The sequence below is a fragment of the Hemiscyllium ocellatum genome, unplaced genomic scaffold, assembly GCF_020745735.1.
Source record: "Hemiscyllium ocellatum isolate sHemOce1 unplaced genomic scaffold, sHemOce1.pat.X.cur. scaffold_510_pat_ctg1, whole genome shotgun sequence".
NCBI classification, from domain to species: domain Eukaryota; kingdom Metazoa; phylum Chordata; class Chondrichthyes; order Orectolobiformes; family Hemiscylliidae; genus Hemiscyllium; species Hemiscyllium ocellatum.
In genome coordinates, this window is record NW_026869091.1 from 247,328 (window position 1) to 262,382 (window position 15,055).

Genomic DNA, 15,055 nt, shown 5'->3' on the forward strand with positions numbered 1-15,055 from the left:
AACTACATAACAAAGTTTCCAGTGTCATTATTGACATGAAAACTATTTTAGTTTGCAAGTTGTTTGGCTCTAAGAATAACTGGAAATGAAATGTGATTATGAATTGACCATTTAAAATGTACTTTGAAGAGAATAATTAGATATATTTTTGGAGGAAATTAGGGATTAATAGTTTAAAAATGTTTGGAGGTTGACTGGGATTATTTGATTGAGAGAGGCTGCATGATTATAAAGACTAATTCACCTTTTTCATTGCATTGTTGGTTTCACTAGAATCTGTTGTGGTCTAAGCTCTTGTTGTGTGCAATGGACTGTCACTAATAGCTTCATTAACCTGCGAGTCTCAGATCAGGTTTCCTTTGTCTGTAAGTCAGTCTGTAAGTGCGCGACACACCTGCTTTTCTGAGGGGAAACAGAGACTCTTTTCAAAGGAAATAAGTGGCAGTTCACACACCATCGGCAGGGAAGGGTTTTTCTGAAGAATTTCATTGTCTATCTATAAACCGATGGTACCTGTGTTTGTCAGTTTGTGGAGAATTTAGCCCCTTTGTTCTCAGCTGTTTTATACAAGCAGTTGTTTCATTATGTCTTTGCCAAGAATGTTGTTTACTTTCCCCTTTTACTGTGATTGTGCAGGTTAGAATATTCTGTGAATCAATAATGTTCAATAACTGAACATTGAATAGTTTAGACTCTAACAGAGCAGTTGCCTTGTTTTCAGCTAATTATTCATTTTTTTTATTTCCTGGTTGTGTTGAATGTTACAGAAACAGGCTCTGAGCAATGTTTCCATTCACTTGTGTTGGAGTCACTGACAGCCACGTGGTCAGTCAGTTTCAGGCTGATGGATCAGTTTCTCTGTCCTATTAGATGGTGCTCACTTGCTCAGTTTCCGATGGCTCACCTCAGCGTCAGTCCATCAGCTGCTGAAACCCTGCATCCAGCATTTGTTCCCTCTCACCATGACTATTCCAATACAGTCCCAGCTTGTCTCCCACATTCTACCTCCATTACCTCATGATCACTTCAGATTCTACTGTCTGTGTCCTTGCAGCAAGTTGTGTCAGACACCTACCTCAGTTTTAACCTGATCTACATTATGTTCATGAAGAAAATTTCAAAATTTGGTTCACTGCTTTTAAACCTACCCGTGCCTTCACCCTGTCCTCCCTGTGTAGTTCCACACCTCCCTGGGGTATCTGCACTTATCCAATTCCAGCTGTGTGAGGGTTTCTTACTTTGTTCTCCTCCCTGTTGGTGGCTTTAGTTTCAGTTGCCTTGAACCTAAACTTGGTCATTCTCTTCCCCCATTCCCTTCAACGCTCCTTAATTCTCCCAGTTTGATCAAGGTTTTGGTTCCCACCCTTTGTAGCTCGGGAACAGTCCTGTGGTATCATTGCTGAACTGTTAATGCAGAGACCCAGCGAATATTCTGGGGTCCCTCATTCGAATCCCACCACGACAGATGTGGAACTTCAATTTAATAATCATCTAGAATTATGAGTCTATTGATGAAATTATTCTCGATTGTCAGGAAAAACCCATCTGGATCACTGGTGTCCTTTAGGGAAGGAAGCTGCCATCCTGACCTGGTCTGGCCTACATGTGACTCCTGACCCACAGCAATGTGGTTGGCTCTTATTTGCCCTCTGGGGAATAAATGCTGCCCACAGCCAGTGGCACCTACATCCCAGTGAATGAATTTTAAACAAAGCTCTCAGTCTGGGGATCATGTGAGAGAGAAGCAGAAGGTGACCATTCAGCCCCTCGAGCCTGCTCCACCATTCAATAAGACCAGGCCTGATCTGTTTGTAATTTATATTCCATCACCCCCCCCCCCCAACGTCCCTTAACAAGAATCTATCAACCTGTGTCTTAAAATACTCAGTGAGCCGACCTTCTGGGGCAGAGAGTTCCAAATTTGCACAGCCCTCTGATGGGAAACAAATATCATCATCGCTGTCCTGAAAGGGTGAACCCAATTTTAAAGCAGTTCCCTCTAGTTCAGGAATGACCCACAAGTGGAAACATCCTTTCCACATCCACCTTATCAAACCATTCAGGATGTTAGATACTTCAGTCATGTCACCCCTCACTCTCCCAAACTCTAACTGTAACAAACCTATCCTGTCCAACCGATCCACATTTTATTTCTGTCACGCCGGGTGTGAGTGGGGTTGAAATGTTATGTTATGTTTATTATGCAGTGAATGTGTTGCTTCACTGTGTGGGGTCTAAGAGTCAACATGAGCCATACTAGCTTCCCTGTCTCACTGTATTACATATATCTTACATCACTGTCGTGTTTCCATCCCTCCCTACCTCATCGAACTAAAAAGAATGACAGAGATCGAGAAAAGTTGTTAGAAAATTTGTTGTTGCATAAAAGGTATTTGGTCTGTTTGTACAGATTGCATTGTAATTGTAGTAACCAGTTAATTAAAAGTTACTGACAAAATATTTTAAGTGGATCTACTGTTGGTGATGGAAATGCTGCTGGTTCATGTAAGAGAGGGCTGGGGTGAATACTGTACTTGGTTTTGATGAGAAAGTTGAGCAAGGTCAGATTCTTTTATCTTTGTCAATAAGGGGCAGAGATTGCAGCCAGGACAGTGTGGAGCTGGTTTTATCTTGTACACATTTTTAAAATATTTATTTGATGTGATGTGGGTGTCACTGACTGAGCCCAGCATTTATTGTCCATCCCTAGTTGCCCTTGAGAAATTGGTGGTGAGCTGTCTTCTTGAGCCGCTGCAGCCTACCTGCTGTGGGTATACAGCACAATACCTTTGGGGTGGGAATTTCCAGGATTTTGACCCAGCGACAGTGAAGGAACAGCTATATATTTCCAATTTGGGGTGATTAGTACCTTATAGTGGAACTTGAAGATAGTTGCCTTTCCATCTAGCTGCTGCCCTTGTCCTTCTCGATGGACATGGTCATGGGTTTAAAAGGTGCTGGTTAGTGAATTCCTGCAGTGCATCTTGTAGATAGTATACACTGCTGCTACGGAGCATCAGTGGTGGTGGGGGGGTGGATACTTATGGATGCTGTGTCATTCAAGCCGGCTGCTTTGTTCCAGATGGTATCAAGTTTCTTGAGTGTTGTGAGGGCAGCATTATCCAGGCAAGTGGGGAGTATTCCATCACACTCCTGAGTTGTGTCTGGTAGCTGTTGGACAGGCTTTCAGGAGACAGCAGTTGAATTACTCTTGTAGCCACTGTGTTTATGTGGTGAGACCAATTCAGTTTCTGATCAATGATTATTCCCAGGATGTTGATAGTGGGTGTTCAGTGATGGCAACGCCATCAAATGTCAAGGGATGGTGGTTAGATTATTTCTTATACGTGATGGTCATTGCCTGCATTTGTGTGGGATGTATGTTACTTGCCCCTTGTCAGCCCAAACCTGGATATTGTCCAGATCTTGTTGTACTTGGACTTGGACTGGTACAGTAGCTGCGGAGGGAATTAATTATTAACGTTCAATAACCATGAGATTATGCAAATTCTTTTTTCTATCAAATGTCATGGACTGTATCTTGTGGTCACTCTGATATTCACTTTGGTTATCTCCTTACTCTCTTCCTGATTCAGACACAAATGTCGGATCATCGATCAGGATAAAATTACATAAATTTCTCCTTCTTCAAAGTGCACTGATAGATTTTCAAAATCTAAGTGTTGCTAACATCTAATTATTGTTCCGTTCAGTAGGGGGTATAAATGTGTAATAATGGCTCAGTACATGAAGTAATGTGAAGATATGGCAGTGTACAAACTCACAATGATTGTGAATATCAATTTTTATTTTAACCATATAAACACAGTTGAATTGTTTTAATTATATTTGACTTCAATGCTCACATTCATTGTATTTCTGATCACAATAAGAGTGAACTATTTCTTGTGACAAAATTATTTAAAATTCATGTCACTTTTTTATGGACGCAAAATCGAATCAACACCCGTTTGTTCTCTCCTTTACCCATCGCAGTCAAGTTTGAATTGTACTATGCTAGCTTGATACAGCACGGAAACAGGCCATTCAGGCAGCCCGGCCAGGTTCCCTAAACTAAACTAGCCCCATTTTGTTCCATATCCTTCTGGACGTTTTCTATCCATGTAACTGTCCAAAAGTCTTTTAGATGTTATAATTGTACCAGCCACCGCCTTTCCTCTCACAGCTCATTCCATGTGAGCCAAACACACTTTGTGAAAAAAGTTGCCCCTCAGATCCCTTTTAAATCTTTCCCCCTTACCTTAAATGTAATTTACACTGTAGAATCTTTATGACTGCAAAGTTATTAAAAGTTGAGAGGTACTTAGAAGCAGCATAATAACATTCATAGTTTAGTCAGTGAACGGAAGCAAATAAATTCAAGATATTGTGAACATTACAATGAACAACGGATACAAGTTGAGAAAATGTTGGATTGAAAAACAATTCAGAAGACACTTAGATATTTTCTAATCAACTCTGAGGTGCTTTGACACATCTCTGTTGAAGGTTGGAATTGAACCCATACCTCCTGGTCTTTCAGTACAGACATTACCAGAGCCCTTCCTATGCAAGAAGGGCAGGACTATAATCACATACTTACTGTGGTTACTCACAGGGAAAACTGCTCAAATATTTATTGTGATAATCAGACTGGGTTGTATTCGACAATTCCAGTGTGTAATGGACTGATAAAAGGAATTAGTAATTTCTAAAAATGTTGGAACGAAGCGACAATGATCTGAAATAAATATAAATCTCATGATAATCAAGTAATTAAATATGTTTGAAGCAGTTATTTATGTACTCAAAATTAAACTGCTTTGTAATGCACATGACTTGGAAATAAAGCATTAGTCATTCAATGTGACTATTAAGCGAAAGATAATTTCCCTCATTTTCACAAAATTGTGATTTCTAAGAATTCAAGATTTATTGTAAAAGAATAGAGCAAACATTTGTTAATTCTGGTTTGTATACACAAGAAACACGTGAAATTAATATAATGTTTAACATGAAAAATACTTAGCTCTTATTGTAATAATCAGAAATATAGAAATGTTAGCATTGAAATGAAATACAATCAATACAAGAACGCAAAAAACTGTGGATACTGGAAATCAGAACAAAAATAGCTGATAACAAATTTAAGAATGATGAGAAACCCCTTACTGCAATGTAATTGTGCAATATGTTGGAAAGAACTGAAATATTGATGTGAAAACTAGTTAGCCATCTCTTAATTGATAGGACTGATTAATAATCATTTAATTAAAATGAGAATTCAAATGAAAGAGAATGAGATAGTTACTATGAGTGTTGGGTGAGAAAACTTTGCTTGATTGCAGGTGTGTTGACCTGAAACGAGTGTAAATATTTCATCATGATACTGGCACTAAGAAATAATAGATTCAACTCTCATGATGGTGTGATAATTGAAATTACAATTAAAGAATAATTAATGTTGGAACTAAACACTTAAAATGATTCAATATTTTCACAGCAGTTTGTACTAGATATTCAATAAGATCAGTAAACTGAGAATTAAAATATTGGGTTAATTTCAAAACAAAAATCACACCTTCAGAGATTATTCATCAGAATAGTTTTGTCATTGAAAGAAACCTCATTTATTCAAGAATTCTGCATTTTCCTCATTTTCTGTCTTTTTCCCACAGGGATCTGCACTGGAACCCTTCTGTTTGCGGGACAAATATATATAAGTGACATGGATTAAAATCTAATTTGGTGAGTTAATAAGTTTGCAGATGATACAAAGTTCAGTGCAGTTGTGGATAATGTAGAGGGCTGTCAAAGAATGAAGCAGGAAAAAGATAAATTGCAGATATGGGCAGAGAAATTAAAGGCAAAGTTTAATCCATACAACAGTGAGGTGTTTCACTTTGGGAGCTCAAATATTAAGGAAAAGTAGGTAATGGCAGGGCCCTGAACAGCTTTGTTGTTCAAAGGGATCTTGGCGTTCAAGACCATGGCTCCCTGAAAGTGACCATGCAAGTAGATAGGGTGGTCAGGAAGGTAAATGGCATGCTTGCCTTTATTGGTCAGGGAACTGGTTACAAGAGTCAGGATGGCATGTTGCAACTTTATAAGACTTTGGTTAAGGCATACTTAAAGTATTGTATTCACTCCTATTCGCCACATTATAGGACGGGTATGGTGGCTTTGGAGAGGGTACAGAGGGCATTTACCAGGATGCTGCCTGGATTTGGAGACGTGAGAAAAACTCAGGTTGCTTTTTTGTGGAGTAGCGGAGGATGGAGGAAGAATTGATGCAAGTCTATTCAATCAGGAGATACGTAAATAGGGCTGACAGTCAAAATGGTTTTCCCAGAGTTGAAACGTCAAAAGTATGTGACATGCGTTTAAGGTTAGGGGAGACAGTTCAAGGGGCATGTGAGGGGCAATTTGTTTTTTACAAAGGGAGTGGTAGGTGTCTGGAATGAACTTCCAGGGTTGGTGGTAGAGGCAGATACATTAGGGCTTTTTAAATGTTCATTTAGATAATTTGGAAGGATATGGACCAAGGGTAGACAGAAGGGGTGAGTTTATTTTGCATTATGTTCCGCACAACGTTATGGGCCAAAGGGCCCATTCCTGTGTTGCACAGATCTTTGAGAGAAAACTCATGTCTAACACATATGACATTTAATCTAATCAATATTTAGTCACTGGTGTCAAAAATAGGAATAAAATAAGTAGAGAATGAACTTGACTCTAATCTAAAGATATATTTTATCATTTGGTAATGCTTTGGTATTTTTTTTCTGAATTATCAGCTTTGATGGAGATGTGTTGAAAATGTTTGCAGTTACTGATCTGCTGAACCAAAATGACCCCTTTTAAACTGATGATTGGACTAGAAACCTTTTAGAAAACTTGAAAATATTCGGTAAGGTGAGATGCACATCATAATTTAATCCTATATTTCTTATTGACAATACTCCAATAAAACTTTTTTTTTACGTCTATACCAAAAAGATTGATTTTCCATCCCATGCTCATTGGAAATATCTGAATGCCACTCATTTCAACAATCAAAGTAACCATAGCCTCATCGATTCAGAGATATCTAATGACATTTCACCAATAATTACTGTTTATTTTAGAACATTGTATGTTCAAACAGCAATGTGAGATTTCTCTTTAATATTCAGTTCACTGACAGCATATTAATAATTTAGTTATTGCTAATATCTAATAACTGATCAATCCAGTAAGGGATATAAAAGTGGAATTATGGCTCAGTACATCAACTGATGGAAAGATATTGCAGTGTTCACTCTCCCAATTATTGTGAATATCGATGTATATTTTGATTTGATTTGATTACATTTTTCTTCAACGTGAAGGCTTATTGTATTTCTGATCTCAGCAAGGGTTAAATATTTTAAAGCTAAAAATATTCAAATTTGTGACTTTTTTTTGTAAACACGAGAAAAAAACGTACATGTGTTTGTTCTTCCCTTTATCAATCAGAGTACATTTTGAATTGTTGGAAGTTGTACATTTGTGTAAGGAAGGGGAGCTGCCTGCAGCTGAATAGTCACAGTGAATAATTTTTGTTTTGGTGATTCCACCTGGTGCTAAGCATTCTAATTATCTTTTCATTATCAGAAAAATTGCTTTAAACATATTCAGCAGTTGTATTTTTCATGAATTTACAATAAGCGCATGATATGTCTATTTATTTTTCCTTCAATTGTCACGATAGTAATTTTTACGTAAGAGCCTATATACTTAGTACCATCATTATTGTGAATTACCATTTCATTCTCAGTCCATTGCATAGAAACAGTCGAATTAATTCCCAGCCCAATTATCGGAGTGGACACTGGTTAGTTTTCATTTGAGTAATCACAATTAATTATAATCCCACCCTTCCTTGGTGGGAACACAATGAAAGGAACCTGTGGAACTCCAGTAGAGTGTCTCCCACGAGACCAGGAAGTGTGCGTTGAGTTCCCATCTTCAACAGAGATGCACCAAAACAGCTTCGAATGGTGATTAGAAAATATCTAAGCAGAGTTTGAATTGCTTTTCAATCCAATTTTGGATTTGCTCTGTCTGTTGTTCATTCCAATAATCACAGAATCTGCAATTTATTATCTTCAGGTCATTAATAAATGTATGTATCACATTACATTGTCTCTAAATTTTAGATTTGAGGACACTGTAGTTTTTCAAATTTAAAATATCTAACTAATGACATTCATTTTATTTAATCAAAATACCTTACTACTTCCACTTATCTCACTTTGTGTATGATGGCTTCAATGCATTTTGCTAAGCAATTCTACTCAACATAAAGATTTTATTGACTTTAAATAGTATCTTTAGCACTCGCTTATCAATCTATTCCTAAATCAAAGAATCATAGAGTCATAGAATCCCTACAGTGTTGTAACAGATACTTGGCTCAACAAGTCCACACCGACCCACCGAAGAGTAACCCACCCAGACACATTCCCTTACTCTATTACTCGACATTTCCCCTGACTAATGCACCTAACCTACACATCCGTGAACACTATGGGCAATTTAGCATGGCCAACTCACCTAACCTGCAGACTTGTATACTATGACAATGTTATTGAAATTAATGCTCACACAAAACACTATTCATAAAGCCAGACAATGGTCTCATGATCATTTAATTACTGTTCAGTGGAATAATCTGAGTAACTGTCTTATTGTTCCTGAGATCAATCATCACAGTAAGCATCTGATTATCATTCCCTCCAGTAAATACAATGAGTGTGTTCTGAAATTTCTGTTCTGTAATTATCCAAGATACGTATTGCTCACAGCAGTGTTTATTCTTCATTACGAGTGGCCAAGGATTCTAACAGCCATTGATCTTGATCTTATTGTTACTGAGTGCAGTAACCACAGTAAACATTTGGTTATAATTCTTGCCAATAAATACAAGAGCTATCCTCTTACTTTGCAGCCCAGCAATTACACATGATACTTGTTACTCAAAGTAGTATTTATTCTTTATTACGATTGGCCAAGAGCACTAACAGCAAGACTTGTCAATAGTCCTGATTTGTACATGTTTTCAAACAGGTTTTCAGTCCAATTATTTCAAAAAAAGAGTCATTTGACTTAGTTCAAATGTAGATGTAAACATTTTCGGATCATTTCCATTCAAAGTATTGATTTGCTTATTCGGATCAAACTTGAATTTGCTTCTGTAAATTCAATTTACTGTGTTTTCCATTCATGGAAGCACTCGTTAATTGGTCCTCATTTTCATCTTAAATCTAATGCAAATTTGAAATACTGATTACAGTGAAAATTATATGAATTGTGGGTGGCATGGTGGCACTGCTGCCTCACAGCGCCAGGGACCCTGGTTCAAATTCCACCTCAGGCAACTGTCTGTGTGAAATTCGCACATTCTCCCCCGTGTCTGTGTGGGTTTCTTCCGGGTGCTCCGGTTTCCTCCCACAGTCCAAAAAAATGGACAGGTTAGGTGAATTGACCATACTAAATTGCCCGTAGTGAAGTGGTAAATGTAGGGAAATGAGTCTGGGTGGGTTGCTCTTCGGAGGGTCAGTGTGGACTTGTTGGGCCAAAGGGCCTGTTTCCACACTGTAAGTAATCTAATCTAATCTAATCTAATCTATAAATGTGTGGTCTCTAAAAGAAAGCCATGGAAGGCTAGATAGAATTCTTGAACAGCCTGTATATTTGAATGAAAAAAACAATTCCTTCCAAAAAACAAAGTTAAATAATCACACAAAACCAGGTGATGGTCCAAGGGGTTTATTTGGAAGCGCTAGCTTTCGGAGTGCTGCTCCTTCAACCAACTGATGAAGGAGCAGCGCTCTGAAAGCTAGTTCTTCAAAATAAACCTGTTGGTTCATAACCTGGTGGTGCTTGATTTTTTTAACTTTGTACAGCCCAATCTAACACTGGCACCACCAAATCATTCCAAAAACACTCTACATATGTACCTTTTAACAATTCAACAATCCTGCAACAGGATTACAATTCTCAGTTTATCTATTTTAATAAATATCTAATCAATATCTAACACCTACTGGAAAAAATAAATCATTTTATCTGTTAAAACACAAGATTTAATTATCAATTCATTGTTATCACTGTATGTAAACTATATTTTCACTCTCCAGTGATGTGAGGTGACCCTTGGACAGAAATTATACATTCTAAATTCACCTACAGCCAGATAAATCGGGACAAACACAAAATTAATCAAACTAAGTCAAACAGCAGCGAGAATCAATCAGTTCCAGGATGACCCAAATTTTCTTACACCTTGACTTCCAGCCAATGCCTGAGCATTATATACCTCTCTTGAAAGTGTCAACAATGAAGGGTTTTTGCACCAACACATTGAATGCTTTGAATCCAGCTAATGACCACATTAGACATTTGTCACAAAACTATTGAACATTGGGTGGCACGGTGGCACAGTTGTTAGCACTGCTGCCTCACAGGGCCAAAGACCCGGGTGCAGTGCCCGCCTCAGGTGACTGACTGTGTGGAGCTTGCACATTCTCCCCGTGTCTGCGTGGGTTTCCTCTGGGTGCTCCGCTTTTCTCCCACAATCCAAAAATGTGCAGGTTAGGTGAATTGGCCATGCTAAATTGCCCATAGTGTTAGGTGAAGGAGTAAATGTAGGGGAATGGGTCTGGGTGGGTTGCGCTTCAGTCGGTCCGTGTGGACTTGTTGGGCCAAAGGGCCTGTTTCCACAGTGTAAGTAATCTAATCACTTTCCAAATCATGGAAAATATATCAAAGGTCTTGAAATCAAAGTGATCACTGCACATAAAGCCATAAGATGGTCTTCAAGGCCACCCGATAATTGTTCAGTGAAAAACCTTTTGTCAGTATCATATTGTTCTCAGGATAAGTAAACACAGCAGGCAGCACGCTATCACATCATCCCAAAGATATGCAAGAGATACCTTCTTATAATTTACACACCACATGTTCCCATGCCAATAATCACACTTCATTATTTGTGACTGAGGATGCTGATAGTAACATGTATCGAGATGAAGGAATTCCTAAATATAGGCGAGTTTTCTGATAAGTTCCCTCCAGTCATCATGTTAAGAAAATGTAATTGTGGCTAAGTACATTGTGAACAGATCCCCATTAAACCTTTTCACGTGTTTACTCAGAGACACTATTGAAACATTTCCTCTTTAAATGCTGTTGACTGTATTTCGCTATAATAACCATGTTCCTTATCGATTTATTTTCTTTGTAATGCTGACACAAATGACTGAATATTGATGACATGGAAAATTGAATGGATTATATATTGTATTTCCACAGAAGAAAAGCTGAGACAGCAAGTAAAGATTGCAGGAGTATCTGAGAATGTTGAATGACCAAACAGTTCTGATCAATAATCACTGCATATCGAATGTATTTTCCAAACCATCATGCCAGCATTCTAGTTCTCAGCTCACTGATACTAATTACTGTGTCATCGATATCAGAGCAAACTCGTTTGGAAATATTGAATCATTTAATGTGTCAGCATTCTAAAATAAATTACCAATTCATTGTTAGACCAACATCACACAATAATTCTGTTTAAGTTTAGTAACAAATATCATGAGATTCACATTTCAATTTAAACCATTATTTCGTCGTGCCAATTTTACACAGCAAAATGGATCTTTTTTCCAGGTCAACACAACCATGAACCAAGCAATGATTCCTCATCCAACACTCACAGGAAATATCTGATGCCTTCTCATTTGAATGTTCAGAGAAATCATTGGATTAATATTACAAATGAAGATACGTCTAATTGTTTTAGACTCCAATCATTAATGTTCATTTCTACATGTTACAGATAGCAATATGAAGTTTCTAATTATTTTAAGTTTGCAGTGACCTGTTTTAAGACAATTTTTTCCTTATATCTAATATTTAATCATTGATGAAATCCATTATATTTGGCTTTAAGTGTGGAATTAAGTCTCAGTGACGTAGGCATATTGCACGGTATTGTTCCCTAATGGTAGCGAATGCAGATTTGTATTTTAATACTGAAATCCTGGTTGATTTGCTGTTGTAGGGGTGCCCTGCCCCATCTGGAATAGAATGGCCTATGTTGGCTCATACGAAATGTCTGACAAACAAAAAGACGCAACCTGCCCTAGAATTAAAACACAAGATGGTGGAGGAGAGATAAACTAACAGTCTGTTCCAATCTTGATGAAAGAAAATAATATTTTGTAAAATCCTACTCCAAGTCCATAAGTATGCCAGTCCAGACAGTAATATTCCAGACAGTAATAAGAACATGCCAGATACAGAAAAACGACCAACCCTGACATTCATTAATGAAAGAATAATTGTCCCAGTGAATGAATAAACACCAGCTGCAGCATACAGCCCAGTTAACTTTCACAGCAGCTATCAGGGCAACAGACAGGGTTCATTTGTCAGAAACAGTTACTATTTTAAAGTTGCTCAGAACATTAAAAATACTTCTAATTGCAGATTCTTGAGAATTGTGGACAAGGCAGAGTTTGAGGCTGGAAGGAGTGTAATAATTAACTTTGTAAACTGAAGAAATAAGATACATTGAGAGATACCAATGCCGGAAGATTTTAGGAGCTTTTAAACATCATGAAACAATAGGAAGCTGGGGCTATCCATAACAATGTCCATCTGAGATTAGGTGTTCTACAGGATCGGATGTCTGTATAAGGAGTGAAGGATTGTAACCACACTGCATGTGGCCATTGTAATACAGCAAGTGTGTACAATTACTGCTTTTTACTGTACACGTTACAGTGTGTCATGGACCTACTTTCTGAGATTGGCCTTGGGGGATGATCCCTGCAAGGCATTAAAAAAGGTCCCCCACAGTAGGCTATTGTACAAACTGCAGAGGAATGGGATTGTGGGAGATACAGCAGTTTGGAACAGTAATTGGCTTGCTGAAAGAAGACAGAGGGTGGTGGTTGATGGGAAATGTTCATCCTGGAGTCCAGTTACCAGTGGTGTACCGCAAGGGTCGGTGTTGGGTCCACTGCTGTTCGTCATTTTTATAAACGACCTGGCTGAGGGCGTAGAAGGGTGGGTTAGTAAATTTGCAGACAACACTGAAGTCAGTGGAGTTGTGGATAATGAGGAAGGATGTTGTACGTTACAGAGAGACATAGAAAAGATGCAGAGCTGGGCTGAGAGGTGGCAAATGGAATTTAATGTGGACAAGTGTGAGGTGATTCACTTCGGTTGGAATAACTGTAATGCAAAGTACTGGGCTAATGCTAAGATTCTTGGGAGTGTAAATGAGCAGAGAGATCTCAGTGTCCAGGTACACAGATCCTTGAAATTTGCCACCTAGGTTGACAGGCTTGTTAAGAAGGCATACAGTGTTTTAGCTTTTATTAATAGAGGGATCGAGTTCTGGAACCATGAGGTTATGCTGCAGCTGTACAAAGCTCTGGTGCAGCTGCACTTGGAGTATTGTGTACAGTTCTGGTCACTGCATTATATGAAGGATGTGGAAGCTTTGGAAAGGGTGCAGAGGAGATTTACTAGGATGATATGGAGGGAAGGTCCTACAAGGAAAGGCTGAGGGACTTGAGGCAGTTTTCGTTGGAGAGAAGAAGGTTGAGAGGTGACAATAGAGACATATACGATAATCAGAGGGTGAGATAGGGTGGACAGGGAGAGCATTTTCCAAGATGGGGAGCACAAGGGGGCATAACTTTAAATTGAGGGGTGATAGATATAGAACAGATGTCAGAGGTAGTTTCTTTACTCAGAGCGTAGTTAGGGTATGGAATGCTTTTTTGCCACCTCCAAACGGACCCACCATAGGGATATATTTCCCTCCCCTCCCCTATCAGTGTTCCGAAAAGACCACTCCCTCCGTGACTCCCTCGTCAGGTCCACACCCCCTACCAACCCAACCTCCACTCCTGGCACCTTCCCCTGAAACCGCAAGAAATGCAAAACATGCGCCCAAACCTCCCCCCTTACTTCCCTCCAAGGCCCCAAGGGATCATTCCATATCTGCCACAAATTCACCTCCACCTCCAGACACATCATTTATTGCATCCGCTGCACCCGATGTGGCCTCCTCTATAATGGGGAGACAGGCCGCTTACTTGCGGAATGTTTCAGAGGACACCCGGACCAACCAACCCAACCACCCCGTGACTCAACACTTCAAATCCCCCTCCCACTCCACCAAGGGCATGCAGGTCCTTTGACTCCTCCATCGCCAGACCATAGCAACACGACAGTTGGAGGAGGAGCGCCTCATCTCCCGCCTAGAAACCCTCCAACCACAAGGGATAAACTCAGATTTCTCCAGTTTCCTCATTTCACCTCCCCCACCTTGTCTCAGTCAAATCCCTCGAACTCAGCACCGCCTTCCTAATCTGCAATCTTTTCCTGACCTCTCCTCCCCACCCCATTCCAGCCTTATACCCTCAACTTGACCTCCTTCCACCTATCGCAATTTCAATGCCCCTCCCCCAAGTCCCTCCTCCTTACCTTTTATCTTAGCCTGCTGGACACACTTTCCTCATTCCTGAAGAAGGGCTTATGCCCAAAACATCAATACTCCTGTTCCTTGGATGCTGCCTGACCTGCTGCGCTTTTCCAGCAACACATTTGCAGCTCTGATCTCCAGTATCTGCAGTCCTCACTTACTCCTATGGAATGCTTTGCCTGGAACTGTAGTAGATTCGCCAACTTTAAGTACATTTAAGTTGTCATTGGACAAGCATATGGAGGTATATGGAATAGTGTAGGTTGGATGGGCTTCAGATTAGTATGACAGATCGGCACAACATCGAGGGCCGGAGGGCCTGTACTGCACTGTAATGTTCTATGTTCTATGTTAACTTGTTGCAGCATAGGTAAACATCTTCCACTTCCCAGAGTTCTGCCTGCCTTCTGAGTCTTCATTCAGTGGAAACCACTCCTGCAGTTATGCTGACACTTCAATTCAATATAAACACTTACTTTGTGTGAAATTATTACTTTCAGAGCAAAATAATTTCCATGTTAAAAT

The 15,055-nt window shown here is 39.2% G+C and overlaps 2 long non-coding RNA genes across 4 annotated transcripts in view; one reads left to right on the forward strand and one right to left on the reverse strand.

The window, feature by feature from the left end:
* The window catches only part of LOC132813876 (uncharacterized), a 45,216-nt gene extending 33,415 nt beyond the window's left edge, over positions 1-11,801 (forward strand). For 2 of the 3 annotated variants that reach the window (XR_009644196.1, XR_009644198.1), the window contains 3 exons: positions 5,679-5,748; positions 6,798-6,915; positions 11,698-11,801. This is a non-coding gene — a long non-coding RNA (uncharacterized LOC132813876). The remainder of the gene's footprint in view (positions 1-5,678; positions 5,749-6,797; positions 6,916-11,697) is intronic. The other variant, XR_009644197.1, reaches the window with a different exon arrangement.
* Positions 1-15,055, reverse strand: part of LOC132813877 (uncharacterized) — a 42,386-nt gene that overhangs the window by 9,871 nt on the left and 17,460 nt on the right. The window lies entirely within an intron of this gene.